Source organism: Mytilus galloprovincialis, chromosome 6 (assembly GCF_965363235.1).
Source record: "Mytilus galloprovincialis chromosome 6, xbMytGall1.hap1.1, whole genome shotgun sequence".
NCBI lineage: Eukaryota > Metazoa > Mollusca > Bivalvia > Mytilida > Mytilidae > Mytilus > Mytilus galloprovincialis.
Genome location: NC_134843.1, coordinates 69,802,252 through 69,816,653, shown reverse-complemented (window position 1 = coordinate 69,816,653; position 14,402 = coordinate 69,802,252). Strand labels below are relative to the sequence as shown.

The window sequence follows — 14,402 nt, the reverse complement described above, 5'->3', positions numbered from 1 at the left end:
TTGGTTCTCATTGCTCTTCAACTTTATACTTGTTTGACTTTATTGCCGTTTTGATCTGAGCGTCACTTGCGAGTCTTATGTAAACGAAATGCGCGTCTTGCGGATTAAATTATAAGCCTGGTACCTTTGATAACTATATGCTACACATATATTTTGAATTATAGCTCTTCATCTTTTATATCAGCTTTGGATTTCAAATGTTTTGGCCACGGGCATCACTGGAGAGACATGTATTGTCGAAATGCGCATCTGGTGCAAGAAAATTGATACCGTTAATTTTATTACTATCACTGGGTCGATGCCTCTGCTGGTGGACTATTAGTCCCCGAGGGTATCACTAGCCCAGTAGCCAGTACTTCGGTACTGGCATGAACATACGGATTTTTTTTTTTGTGTTATTAAGATTTGCTGTTACAAAATGATAGAAATTATTATAAATTAAGGAATGTATCTCCCTCATGCAAAGCTCTGATTCCTTTCACGGATTTGGCTATACTTTTTGGACCTTTTGAATTATAGCTCTTCATCTTTTATATCAGCTTTGGAATATAAATGTTTTGGCCACGGGCATCACTGGAGAGACATGTATTGTCGAAATGCGCATCTGATGCAAGAAAATTGATACCGTTAATTGTATTACTATCACTGGGTCGATGCCTCTGCTGGTGGACTATGAGTCCCCGAGGGTATCACCAGCCCAGTAGCCAGTACTTCGGTACTGGCATGAAAATACGGATTTTTTTTTTTTGTGTTATTAAGATTTGCTGTTACAAAATGATAGAAATTATTGTAAGTTAAGGAATGTATCTCCCTCATGCAAAGCTCTGATTTCTTTCACGGATTTGGCTATACTTTTTGGACCTTTTGAATTATAGCTCTTCATCTTTTATATCAGCTTTGGATTTCAAATGTTTTGGCCACGGGCATCACTGGAGAGACATGTATTGTCGAAGTGCGCATCTGGTGCAAGAAAATTGATACCGTTAATTGTATTACTATCACTAGGTCGATGCCTCTGCTGGTGGACTATTAGTCCCCGAGGGTATCACCAGCCCAGTAGCCAGTATTTCGGTACTGGCATGAAAATAAGGATTTTTTTTTTTGTGTTATTAAGATTTGCTGTTACAAAATGATAGAAATTATTATAAATTAAGGAATGTATCTCCCTCATGCAAAGCTCTGATTCCTTTCACGGATTTGGCCATACTTTTTGGACCTTTTGAATTATAGCTCTTCATCTTTTATATCAGCTTTGGATTTCAAATGTTTTAGCCACGGGCATCACTGGAGAGACATGTATTGTCGTAATGCGCATCTGGTGCAAGAAAATTGATACCGTTAATTTTATTACTACCACTGGGTCGATGCCTCTGCTGGTGGACTATTAGTCCCCGAGGGTATCACCAGCCCAGTAGCCAGTATTTCGGTACTGGCATGAAAATACGGATTTTTTTTTTTGTGTTATTAAGATTTGCTGTTACAAAATGATAGAAATTATTATAAATTAAGGAATGTATCTCCCTCATGTAAGCTCTGATTCCTTTCACGGATTTGGCTATACTTTTTGGACCTTTTGAATTATAGCTCTTCATCTTTTATATCAGCTTTGGAATATAAATGTTTTGGCCACGGGCATCACTGGAGAGACATGTATTGTCGAAATGCGCATCTGATGCAAGAAAATTGATACCGTTAATTGTATTACTATCACTGGGTCGATGCCTCTGCTGGTGGACTATTAGTCCCCGAGGGTATCACCAGCCCAGTAGCCAGTACTTCGGTACTGGCATGAAAATACGGATTTTTTTTTTTGTGTTATTAAGATTTGCTGTTACAAAATGATAGAAATTATTATAAATTAAGGAATGTATCTCCCTCATGCAAAGCTCTGATTTCTTTCACGTTTTTGGCTATACTTTTTGGACCTTTTGAATTATAGCTCTTCATCTTTTATATCAGCTTTGGATTTCAAATGTTTTGGCCACGGGCATCACTGGAGAGACATGTATTGTCGAAATGCGCATCTGGTGCAAGAAAATTGATACCGTTAATTTTATTACTATCACTGGGTCGATGCCTCTGCTGGTGGACTATTAGTCCCCGAGGGTATCACCAGCCCAGTAGCCAGTACTTCGGTACTGGCATGAAAATACGGATTTTTTTTGTGTTATTAAGATTTGCTGTTACAAAATGATAGAAATTATTATAAATTAAGGAATGTATCTCCCTCATGCAAAGCTCTGATTCCTTTTACGGATTTGGCTATACTTTTTGGACCTTTTGAATTATAGCTCTTCATCTTTTATATCAGCTTTGGATTTCAAATGTTTTGGCCACGGGCATCACTGGAGAGACATGTATTGTCGAAATGCGCATCTGGTGCAAGAAAATTGATACCGTTAATTTTTTTACTACAACAATATTCGGATGATAAAATCGATTCAATTAATATTAATCAAAAAGACCTGAAAATGAAGGGAATGTATAACATGTATAAAGAAAGCTCCGGATAAAGGAAATTTCCACTTAAACATTACCAACTGTTTTACTCGAATTATCTTTTAAGAAATGATATGTTTTGTTGTGATCATTCCCTTTTTTGTAATAAAATCAAATGGCTTGTGCTGTTTTGAAATACAGTCTTTACAGAGAAAACAAAAATTGTTTATAGTTTTGTACGAAAGAGTTTTTTTCTCTACATGTCTCACCAATGGGGATCATGCAATTCAGTTGGAACGACAAATATACTACAAAAAGTACATTGGAAGATACCAAGACCTTGTTGATAAACATTCCGTATCAACTTCCCAAACAGAACACAATGAACTTGAAATAAAGATTCTAGGTACTGACGTTGATCATCATCTTAATTGCGTGTTATAGTGGTCTTTTATATGTCCGTGTTTTTCATACTTTAACTGTTTAAACAATGTTTGGTGATGTCAAATTGACGTGGCCCCTATCATTGAGTTATTGGCCTTTGGTAAATCTTTGTGTCCTGATCCATCGTTCTTTCTGGTGTGTTTTAACTATATACATTTTTGTTTTTTCTGGCTTTATATATTTGTTTGCTTTTATGGTGATATATAACACAATGTTGACTTATGTTCCCTTATTTTTGACATGTTTACCTATTATATATGTTTGTTTTGTACACACATTGTCATATGATTGATTTTTTTTCGACTGTATTACAAGTAAATGTTTAGCTAGCAAAAAAAACAGGATTAAACCAACATTTTCTAAACAAAAGAAAAACGATTGTACCGAGCAAGACAAATGATCGTTTAGTAAAATGTGTTTTGGATTTTTCTTTTGCGATTTGATTGTGGATATATTATGTTGAATTTTCTCTGGGTCCGGTATTTTTGTCAGAGCTTTTTAACGAACTTTGAAAATCAAAAGTTCCAAAAATAAATGCATTTTCAAGATAAAGCTTTCTATGTATGAGAAAAAACAATGTTTAGTATTGTGAATGATATTAAATATCTAGGAACAATATATTTACTTAAAATAATGTACATACACAAAATGTATTAATGATCTTTTGTTTCAAGATTAAATGTACCTTTTAGAAATAAACTCCCTCGGACTTATTATGGTTCACAAATGAGGACGGAGTATAATCAGCAGTAAAAACATACAATCTATAGAGAACTAAGATTTTAAATAAAATAAATTATGTCTTTGTATTTGAGTACTAGAAGTAGTCTTTGGCATCTTTAAATTTGGTCAAGGAATTTAGTTTCAATCCTTTTAATGTTATGCAGGAGATGAAGTGATTATGATGAAGCGTTGTCCGTTATCTGCAGGATTTAATACCACCTCTTCATACACTGAGTGCTGCTGTAAAAACATGAATATGACAAATTACAAAATATTCATCAAGGGAACAATGAAACACATATTATCTTAATTACTTAAATCTCTCAATTTGAAAGTTAATATTAACAAAGTAAGTTTGCCATCCATTGTTATAAGATAAATTTAAGGCACAAACGCTGAAATGTCTCGGCTGGTTAGCTTATCTCACTTGAACTTATGTCGAAAGTCGTTAATATGAAGTTTTTATACGAACTATAACATACACCTAACATTATCAATAATCATTTAAAATGAGGTCAAGGTCAGATGAACCCTTTAATACAGACATGTTTACCTTATACCATACACCACATATTATTAACTGGTTACTAATAAAATAATAGAAACAGATCTAGCTAAATACGCAAACGGAACATTTCCAAATGAACAATAAAAAGAGATCTAGGTCCGCTTGGTCATGTATATTCCAGAAAACATGTACACTATGCAATTATTCCATAAACCAAATATAGCTGACGTACTGCATATAGTATCTATAAGCAGACATTGACCACAAAACCAAGAAAATGAATTCATTGTCGGATGAACCCTGCCAGACAAAAATGTGCACCTGAAAATCATTTCATACATCAGATACAGTAGTCTGTTTGCTTATAATATTTTCCAAAAATATTAACCTATCCAACATGTATTAACATTGACCACAGATCCATGAAAATGAGGTCAGGGTCAGTTGAAACCTGCCAGACGGACATGTATTATGGGTGATCATTCCATATACTAAATATAAAGGTAGATGGTGATAGTATCGGAAAAGGACTTGACAACGAAATCTAAACACTTGATCATTGATTCATGGAATGAGATAGAGATCAAGTGAACCAGAAATGTAGAACTCTCGGATTCATTAACCAAATAAAGTTATCATTTTACCCATATCTAATGAGTGTTTCACAGGAAAAACAAAACAATAATCTGTTCAAGCTAAGTCATGCAATTGATGTTAAGGACGATTGAAATTTCACAGACGAAGCACCTGAGATTACATTATATATATATATATACAGATATCAATACATGGAATTATTGCTTTACTTTAAATAGTAACTGATTGTAAAATGAATCAAATAAAAGGAAGGAAATCATTTGATAAAAAAATGTTCAAGAAATATGTTCACATATTGTTAAATATTTTTCGTTTTACATATAACTTATTTTCTTTTAGAAATCACAGTAAATGTGAACCAAAAATTAGGTATTCTCTCAAGATAGCATTAGTAAATAGAAGGTAGGTAAGTGGATTTTATTTCTGCTGTGTAGAAATGCTGTTCAATACCGAAAAAAAATAATATAACTAGTGTGTACATGTTATTATGATATCAAGGCGTATAACAACAAAAGGATAATGAGTATCCATCTGTGACACAAAGTCAGTACATACACAGTTTAAAAACACATAACGCAAAGGAACAGAGCTTTTATTTCTGTTCTTTATCTTAAAGTGACAGCAAGGTCGTCAACACAGAGCACATCTTTTAGTTGATATGCATTCAGAAAAAGTTTCCTTTAAAGGTTTGTCTTACTTGCGCTAAGCCTCAATTAAACAAAACGTTTGCCAACAGGTCGTTTGTTATGATAAGGGTTTTGTATGTTCCTTATCGTTAATGTCCCCCTTTATGTTGACACAGATGAAAGTCGCTTACATTTCAATTGATACGTTCGCGCGTTCATGTTCGTGTATAAACCTTTTTTAAGAGGGACATATACTCGACACAAAATGTACTCCAGCATGTTAAAGAAATAATTTAAATGATATATACTGTCCCTATCATAAAATGTTGACCAATTCAATACGTATGTGACTGAATTTAGAAGCTTTTTTTTTTGAATTTGTGTAATTTGTAAATTTCGCGATTGAAATATTGACTGAAGGAAAATTAACAAGGTGGTTGAAGGTTGTTGATGCATATATAACAGGATAGCATTTTGTATAAATGTGTCAACGATAACGTTTTCGCTGTGGCTAGCTAGAGTTCATTCGATGTTCATATATAGGTTTTATTTAATAACTTTATTTTTGGATAATTACATGGATGTCCAAGATTTGAACATTAGAAATGCATGTTTATCATGGTTGTAACTGTAAGAGATTTAAAAATCGGAATGCATATTTTGTATGAAAGGCCGAGATTTAAAAATCGTATGTATATTCTACATGGATGTTCGATCTTTCAACATTATAAGTATGAATGGGCAGTATTTGATTATTGGAATGTGTGTTTAACATGGTTGTCAGAAATTAAAAAAATCGAAATTTCTACATGGATTTATGATATTTGAATAGCAGACAACTACTGTTGCCAACTGTTTTACAACATATTCGGGACGATCATATAGGTATGGGATAATCTAGAGCAATCGCGCTATGTGTATTATATTTTCTTTGGATAAAGGTTTCTTAATTTCCTAAATCTTCGTTTGGCTAGAAATCTTTGATGCAATGAGTTTGGTATTCACATTGTATTTGCAAAGTAATCGGGTATTGTTTTCTGCAAGTAACATTTTCCTTTACTTTTTGAAAATACTTTGAAAGTAAAAAAAGAATAACTAAATCAAATAAAAAAGAAATAAATCAAATTTAACCTACTCGACAAAAATCGGCGCGTTTGCTGTTCTTTGTCTCTTTCTTGTTTTGTCCTACAAAATAAATATTGTAATGAATCTAATTAATCATCATTATGTATGCTGCAAATAATCAATAACATCCTAAACTAGTTGACATTTCGTTAATCAAGAATGCCATGTTGGTATATGCACCACCCTAACAGAATATATATAGTAGGTAACGATGTAAAATTCGTGTACAGAAAAGGATGCGATAGGGTATGAACAGGCAACAAAAAATCTTTAAAAAAAGGGATTTCAGATTTGTAAAAAATTGTTCCTTCCTAATATATTCCTCCTTAGGAGAGTTTTTTTTTCACGAGAACATAAAAGTTTGTTCCTACAGTAAATTTTCTTTCAATAGTGCACATGTAGAAAATTTCAAATACATAACATACAAATCACATATCTATACTTGTAAATAGTTACCTGCATACACGATTTTTTTAAATCGTGCGTAGAAAGCAGACACCAACAATATTATAATTATGCAGCAAAAGCAAGTGGAAATGTAAGCCACTAGATTTATTGAATACGATTGCCTTGTAGCTACAAAAATAAATAATGACAAAAACAATTATAAAAAATAAATTAAAGAATAACTAATCAAAGAATTCAATAAGAGAGTGACCAAACAACACATTATTTAACGAATCCTTTGATTAGTTATTCTTTTAAGTACATTGGCATATGGCTTTATCTCATATGAAATTGAAGTAGAAAAAAATCATTTTCTTATCATTCACAATTGTTTTGATCCGATTTTATCGACTTCTTGTCACGCCTATTGTTGTATGACCAAGAGAGAAATAACAACGTTTATTTCACATGTGAAACTATCCGTTTTTATCATATATTTAGCATTGATATGATAGCTTTTGCATATGTGTAATGAGCGGAAGTACACAAGCCATAATTTCCCGCCCGGGCTGATAACCCATATCAGGTGCATCTCGTGCACAAAACCCATAATAGTGCCTCTCGTGCAAGTAACTTCCGGTGTTTCCGGTATCGGTTGTTTACTTTTCCATTGTGACGTCAGATATTTTTTATGACAACGTCAAAATTTACGGGAACGTTTGTGGTGATAGCTTAGTACTTGCTAACAAATGCCGTGGACAATTATGAATCATTTTATAGTACAACAAACATGGAGTAATAATGATCATAAAACTTTTCGAATTTTTCAAAATGCTTCTATAGGAAATGTTACCATACATATATATGGAGGTAGTGATGCTGTTGTTGGACAAGTATAGTATATTTGATTCATAATTTAACTTCTTTATAAAGTTTTTGACTGTTTTAGTTATTGCATTTGTTTATTTGCCTTACACAAAACTATTGTCGGAAGTATATGATAAAGCGATTAATACATGGCCTTTTCCATATCAGCCTGGGTATCATCCCTCGACCCATATCAGCACCTCGACTCCGCCTCGGTCTGATATGGGGGTCTCGGGATGATACCTAGGCTGAAATGGAAAAGGCCATGTATTAATCTCTATGTATTTCACTTGGAAATCATTGTAATCAACAGTGTATCATGATATACATTGATGTTTAAACAGAAATAAATCTGAATATACTAATGTTACAAATAAAAAAGAACATTTTTCATTATGGAATTATCTCTCTTTGTTCAGTTGCATGTCAACGAAGAAATTTTCGTAGCCGAAAATGTTACACTGGCTACCAAAACACAAATAGTAAGGTCATAAATTTATTAAATATATGTAGGATTCTAATCGTTGGTTGGGTCCAGATCTATGGCACGTATAACGCCACAAACGACTTTCTTCTGAGTCTAGTTTTTGTTTTCTCCAAAACTATGATGGCAGATTTTTAAATTGCATTATAATCCAGGCCAAGGGTAAATTATAGCGTCATAATTGAAAATCGTCATATGGAATTACCCAGGACTCAAAAACTAATACATTTGAAATACTTTCTGCTTTCTTTCTTTCTTTATGGTTTATACAAACATGTGACCTTTTATCTAGGGAAGGGTCAATATGATCTGCATCGTCCATATCCCACGATGGATAAAGCAACGCTGTTTAGAAGAAAATCTTGCAAGAAAGTAATTATAGTTAATATTGTTGCTACGGTTTGCTAAGTATATACAATTAGGGATGAAATCACAGGATACCAATTTGATTGAAATAGCATCAGTTATTAGAGATTGATCGTCACCAAAAGAAATATCATATAAAAAGGCAAACGGTTAAAATCTGTTCATTTACACTGCAGTTTGGTTTGTTAAAAAAAATCTTTTTTGAATAGTTAAAAATCAAGACAAGACGCTTAATAGTTCCATGCGTCCGATGCGTTGTTTTCAATTTAAATTCAACAAGAACGCTCAAAGCGGAACATTTGAAAGCCGATGATGTATAAGGACGGAACAGGAAAAGAGCTGTTTGACCAAAAAATACGTAAACGGTAGCCAAATCTATCTAGAATCAACTTTGCCTGAGTTACTTGAAACCTTAGTTTTCTTATAATGACTGGGTAAAACAGTTTTCATGCAGAGTAAGAAATTCTTATTTATGTTATCCTGTAGGCACATCATTCACTCGTAGAGTTTGTTTCAGTGTAATCCATTTCCTCACTTAAGAATCCTTATAGCTGCCTTTCCGATTCGGTTTACCATAATGAAAGTCCATTTCACAAATGGTTATAGATATGCACCCATTACAGACCTTTATATGTTTACTTACTAAGGTTTTGTCTGTAAATTGGGACGGGTGCCGAATTCAGATCATGCCATAAATTTCAAATCTAGAAAATCCGCCATAGAATAGGTTTAGAAAGTAGTACATATTCAAGCCAAAATAGTTCCTACGCATAGCTGTATATTTGTCAATAAGTCAAATATTCGGGTAGTATTGGTATTAAATTCAAAGCTAGGGGCTTTTTTATCACTGTAGAAGTTTATTAAATTATTATAGAAAGGCACATTTTCCCTGTTTTTCAGATCTGAAGTGCAGGTTTTTGTACTATCCAACTTCCGGGAACCTGTACTCTAATTTTTAATTAAATGTATGTTGATTTTTTTTTACCTCTTGTCAGGACATTGTATAGTTTTGACATGAATTGACTGCCATTTTATTTGAACTTTAGACAAAGAAGCCATTCATGCTTGAAATTGCAGAATTCAACATAGAATGCAAAAGGGCTATAAATTAATGGTTTTGTACCTATTGAACATTTGCCATAATTTTGGATTTACACACATCTTTCATAGATTTGTTATGGTATGATATATCCCAAAGTTATATTGCATACAGAAAACATGTTTGCACGGAGAATCCTTTTCTTTAGTTGTTCACAATAAATACAAGTATGGGTAACAATTATGACCCTTATTACAAATCTAATAGGCAGATATAAACATTTCATGTTTTAACTATATATAATAAATCTATAAATGATGACGCCTGTATTGAATTCGCGATACAAGGTAACAAAATATTATACAAATGTCATGACTTTAATAATCTCGTTTATTTTGACCTTGGTTAATAAAGTATCTATGGAATATATATATATAGACGCGTGTGTGTTTCTAATATGATAAATACTAAGTACAAAGCATATATAACACTTACATATTGCATGTGATTCAAGTGTTTGAATTGTCACATTGTCTGTATTATCACTCTTTCCTATGACATTAAGTGCATACATGTAAACTAAATACTTCATATTTTCTAGGAGACCTTGAACCTTTTTGTGACGTTCATTAGATGAAATTGCAATTGTTGTCCAGTTTTGATCCATTATTGAACGATAGTTTATGGTAAAACTTTGAGGATATCTACCATTGAATCCTGCATTCCAAGTGACTTCAAAACTAACTAGTAATGGTTTAACGGTTAAATTGCTCGGTTTATCTGGTACAGCTTTAAAATATGACACATTATATTAGTAATTGCAACCATTAAAAATTAAGCAATAAGGATGTCTTAAAGTCTGTTCTTATATTTTCTTCTTTGGCAGTAGTGAAGATTAAATTCCTTAATCAATTTAAATTTTAAATTATCTATAATAGACGTCTTTTCGTCATGATAAGAAATCTCGTCGTATGAATTTCTGCTATTGGCTTTGAATATATTAGTTAAACCTACAATGTATGAGGATGGGTGCATCTAATTGCGCCAAAATAGTATTTTTAATGCAGAATGATAGTTTTCCATAATTTCGAAGGGTTTCTCTCAGTGATTTTACTATTTCATTGAAAAGCATAATAAATGCAGGGTGTTTCATTTAACGACATTTTTGGTGTAAAAATTATTGGAACAAATTTAAGTTAAATAAAAATTCATTGATATGCAAACTAAATATAAAATATATATATGAATACTCACTGCCTTCTAGTAAGTCTTTTGAACAACTTGAATTTCCGTGTTTATTGGACAAATAAACTGTGTAAACAGTATCAAAGTCTGTGTCTGTTAGATTATATATTAGCAGACCCACAGTTAATGTTGTTAGATTTACTAATATCCCATGTATTTTAACGGGTGTACTTGTTTGCTTTTTCTGATATTCGTATTTTGGAGAACCCTTCAACTGTAATCGACCTTTCTGCCATGTATAATTTACAGGTGTTCTGCTATACACAATAAATGTAATCGTAACCGGTTCTGTTCTTTCCCTAATCTCTGTGCTTTCATTTTGAGGAATACAATAGGGCTTTCCTACAAATATAGAAAACAAACATACAAAAATACACATTAAACTGTGCTTTTTTTAAATAACTGGCACTTTATTATACAATACCAATGAAACATTCTCCATAAGACTTCTATCATTTGATGTGTTCTTGTGATTGAACTTCTCTCCTTTGATTGTAGATTTAAAGTACTTAAATATATTTACGGAAAAGGCGTGTCTTTAAAATAACTAAGTTGTTTTTGAAAATTTCCTTTTGCGTTAATTTTCAAAATGTGTATGTCATTCTGATAAATTGCCTTATTGTGTAATATTTACCAATCAATTATTAGGTTTTTTAAATTCTTTGGCTGAAAAATCCGAAAACTGATGGGTTGATAGTTATTTACCTTAAAAGCTACATTTGTGTATTCTACAATGATTTTCTTTAAATATAGTCCGATCTTTAAAAACCTCATCTTGTATTCATGTTCATGAAATTTTGTTCTTAATCTATCAGTTATGCTATATATACAGTTTTAAACTTAAAATGCTGGAAATTTCCAAATAACTTGTACAGGAACAGATTGTAAATTACGTTTAAAACTTACCTTATGCAGACAAGTTGTTGATGATAATTACGAATTGGAAATATTTACAGATATACTTTACGTGCATGCACAATTCAATTGAAATGGATGTAGCTAAGGAAGAGTCAATATTACCTTATGCAAATAAGAACAGTAAAAAGTGTTGCTCTACGTATTATTATATATAATCATGATAATGTATTACAAGTATAAACATTAGACATATTTTGGGATATTGATCGACAAAGCTGTATGGCCATACATAGCATATTCTGATATAATTTTTACTAATAGTGTAACATTCAGCCTACCAAGGCCGGTGCCACGTACTTGTAGGAACAGATTACCCGTATGGACAACTGAAATTATCCCTGTATTTGGTTGGGTTAAAGATCTCATTCTTTGATTTTCTATCTTGTGTTTGTATACTATTGTTTGTCTTTTTACCGTTTTTATTTGATTTTTTTATTTGCAGTTTTGATTATCCTTTCGTATTTCTGGTTTCTCTTCTATATAGATAGGTAGCATAACGTAATTATTGATTATGTCTGGAAAAATCAATATGTTATCAGGATCAAACTGGAATTATTACGAAATTGCTAGACGGAATATTTCCCAATACGTTGAATGTAAACATTCATCAGGTAAATATATTTATACGAAAAATTACAAATTGTATTAAGTTTAAACGAAAGAAGTTCGAAGAAGAGCTTTGGAATGAACACCATCTCATCTCATTTGAATCACAATCACCTATAGATATATTATGTTATTCAAGTCTCAGACAGATTGTGACGTGGTATGATGGTTTATATAGCACTCATGGACACAATAAACGTAAATAGCATACATGGTTTATTTTTCATAGGAAGTAAGTATATTAAACTCTTCAATGTATAGCCCTTTATAAAAGGAGTACTTATTTGAATAAGCGTTATAAATTTTTACCTTTTAACTTTTTGATATTCAACTGTTCGTGATCTAAGCTGGCAATGGCTTTTAAGCTCTAGGTCTACCACATTCTAATTATTTTGACATAAAAAAAATCATTCCTGCAGTGATTCATTATGTCATAAGTGCATATATAGCTAGATCACATGCGATTTTCCTCAGGAAAAAAAAATCGAGATATCTATTTATACAGGAAATTTTGTTTCTGAGATATCCGAGATAAATGCTTGTGAACTAGATGGCGTTTAATATTATAATTTTAAAATAAGTCAAGTTTAAAACAGTGGCAATACATTTAACAATTATACCAAAACCATTGCTTCTTTACAGTCTTACCAGGGAAATACACATCTGTATATCCACGTTGCATTGTAATGTTATGTTCATCGGGAATGCCATTGCTGACTTTACAAACGTAACGGCCATCAAATGTGTAGATTGGATTATCACTCCCATCGATTTCAAAATTAAGTAAATTCGTTGCATTGTTTATTAACCTTAAACTGTGTCTATCTATCGACAAATGTTCCCAGTTTGAAAACGTGTAATTATTCGGAAGTCCAGTGGCATTACAAAAGAGTGAGGAATTTGGAAGTAGTTCAACATGGACTTCAGGGGCATCTGCAAATACAAAATCGAAAGCCATTGGAAACATTCTACCTTGCATTACATAAAATAATAATGTTTGCTTTTTAACTGCTACAATTAAAGTGCCATAATGATTAACAATTAAATGGATAAATTAGCAATAAGTTTACACTCAAAGAATAATTTTTAATCATCGACCAATAAAAGATCGCTCTCTTGTAAAAGTACAATCAGAAAGAATAATTATAATATTCTTCCAGGAGTTGATGTTAGGAATAGAACGTTTTTTCGACGTTTTTCGTTTTATTTTCATTGCAGTAACAGTTATTCTTCTACTTTTCAGTTTGCAAATTTCTTTAATATCTTCAACCTCTCTATGACTGGACGTGCATCGCCTTCGGTTAAACTATGAAACTGTTTCACAATGAAACAAGGAAAGAGTGATTTTTTTTCATCACGACATTTGTGTATTTTTTTTTATCCTTGATTACCTTATAGGATACGTCATCTTCATAACTTGTAGAGGTTTGTATTCTACCAAATGACACAATGTCGGTAAACAAACTACTTCATTTCAGTGAAATAATCTTGACGTTAGATTCAAGAATCGGTCATCCGTGTAATTACTCTGTCCAACTAATTGATAATTTATTGTACAACAAACAGTGATAAGATTTATTTCCATAACTTAACTTAACTTTGGTGAGGTTCGTGTTGTTTATTCTTTAGTTTTCTATGTTGTGTCATGTTTACTATTGTTTTTCTGTTTTTCTGTTTGTCTTTTTCATTTTTAGCCATGGCGTTGTCAGTTTGTTTTAGATTTATGAGTTTGACTGTCCCTTTGGTATCTTTCGTCCCTCTTTTAAAATTCTTGATATCTTCAATCTGTAATAACTAAGCTATAAATGTATATTTAGTCCGATTCCAATGAAGCATCAAAATTAATAGAAAGCCTGCACAAATACCTGTTCAGTTGTCCGTTGAAAGTTCCTAAAGTCGATTTCACAAAAAAAAAATTACGACTAAGATTAATCGTAAGTATACTGATTTGTTCATGACTTAAGACCAATCTTAGTCGTAAGTTTTTTTTTTGAAACCGACCCCAGGATTTTTCTAACTAAATCACTA

The 14,402-nt window shown here is 32.2% G+C and overlaps 1 long non-coding RNA gene across 1 annotated transcript; it reads right to left on the bottom strand.

Annotated features, from left to right (window-relative positions):
• Positions 1-3,422: 3,422 nt before the first annotated feature.
• On the bottom strand, positions 3,423-13,293 carry LOC143080198 (uncharacterized). The gene is made up of 6 exons (XR_012979654.1): positions 13,023-13,293; positions 10,860-11,192; positions 10,101-10,394; positions 6,919-7,038; positions 6,473-6,522; positions 3,423-3,846 (listed from the first exon to the last, which is right to left on the bottom strand). It is a non-coding gene; the product is annotated as an uncharacterized LOC143080198 (long non-coding RNA).
• Between the last annotated feature and the right edge of the window lie 1,109 nt (positions 13,294-14,402).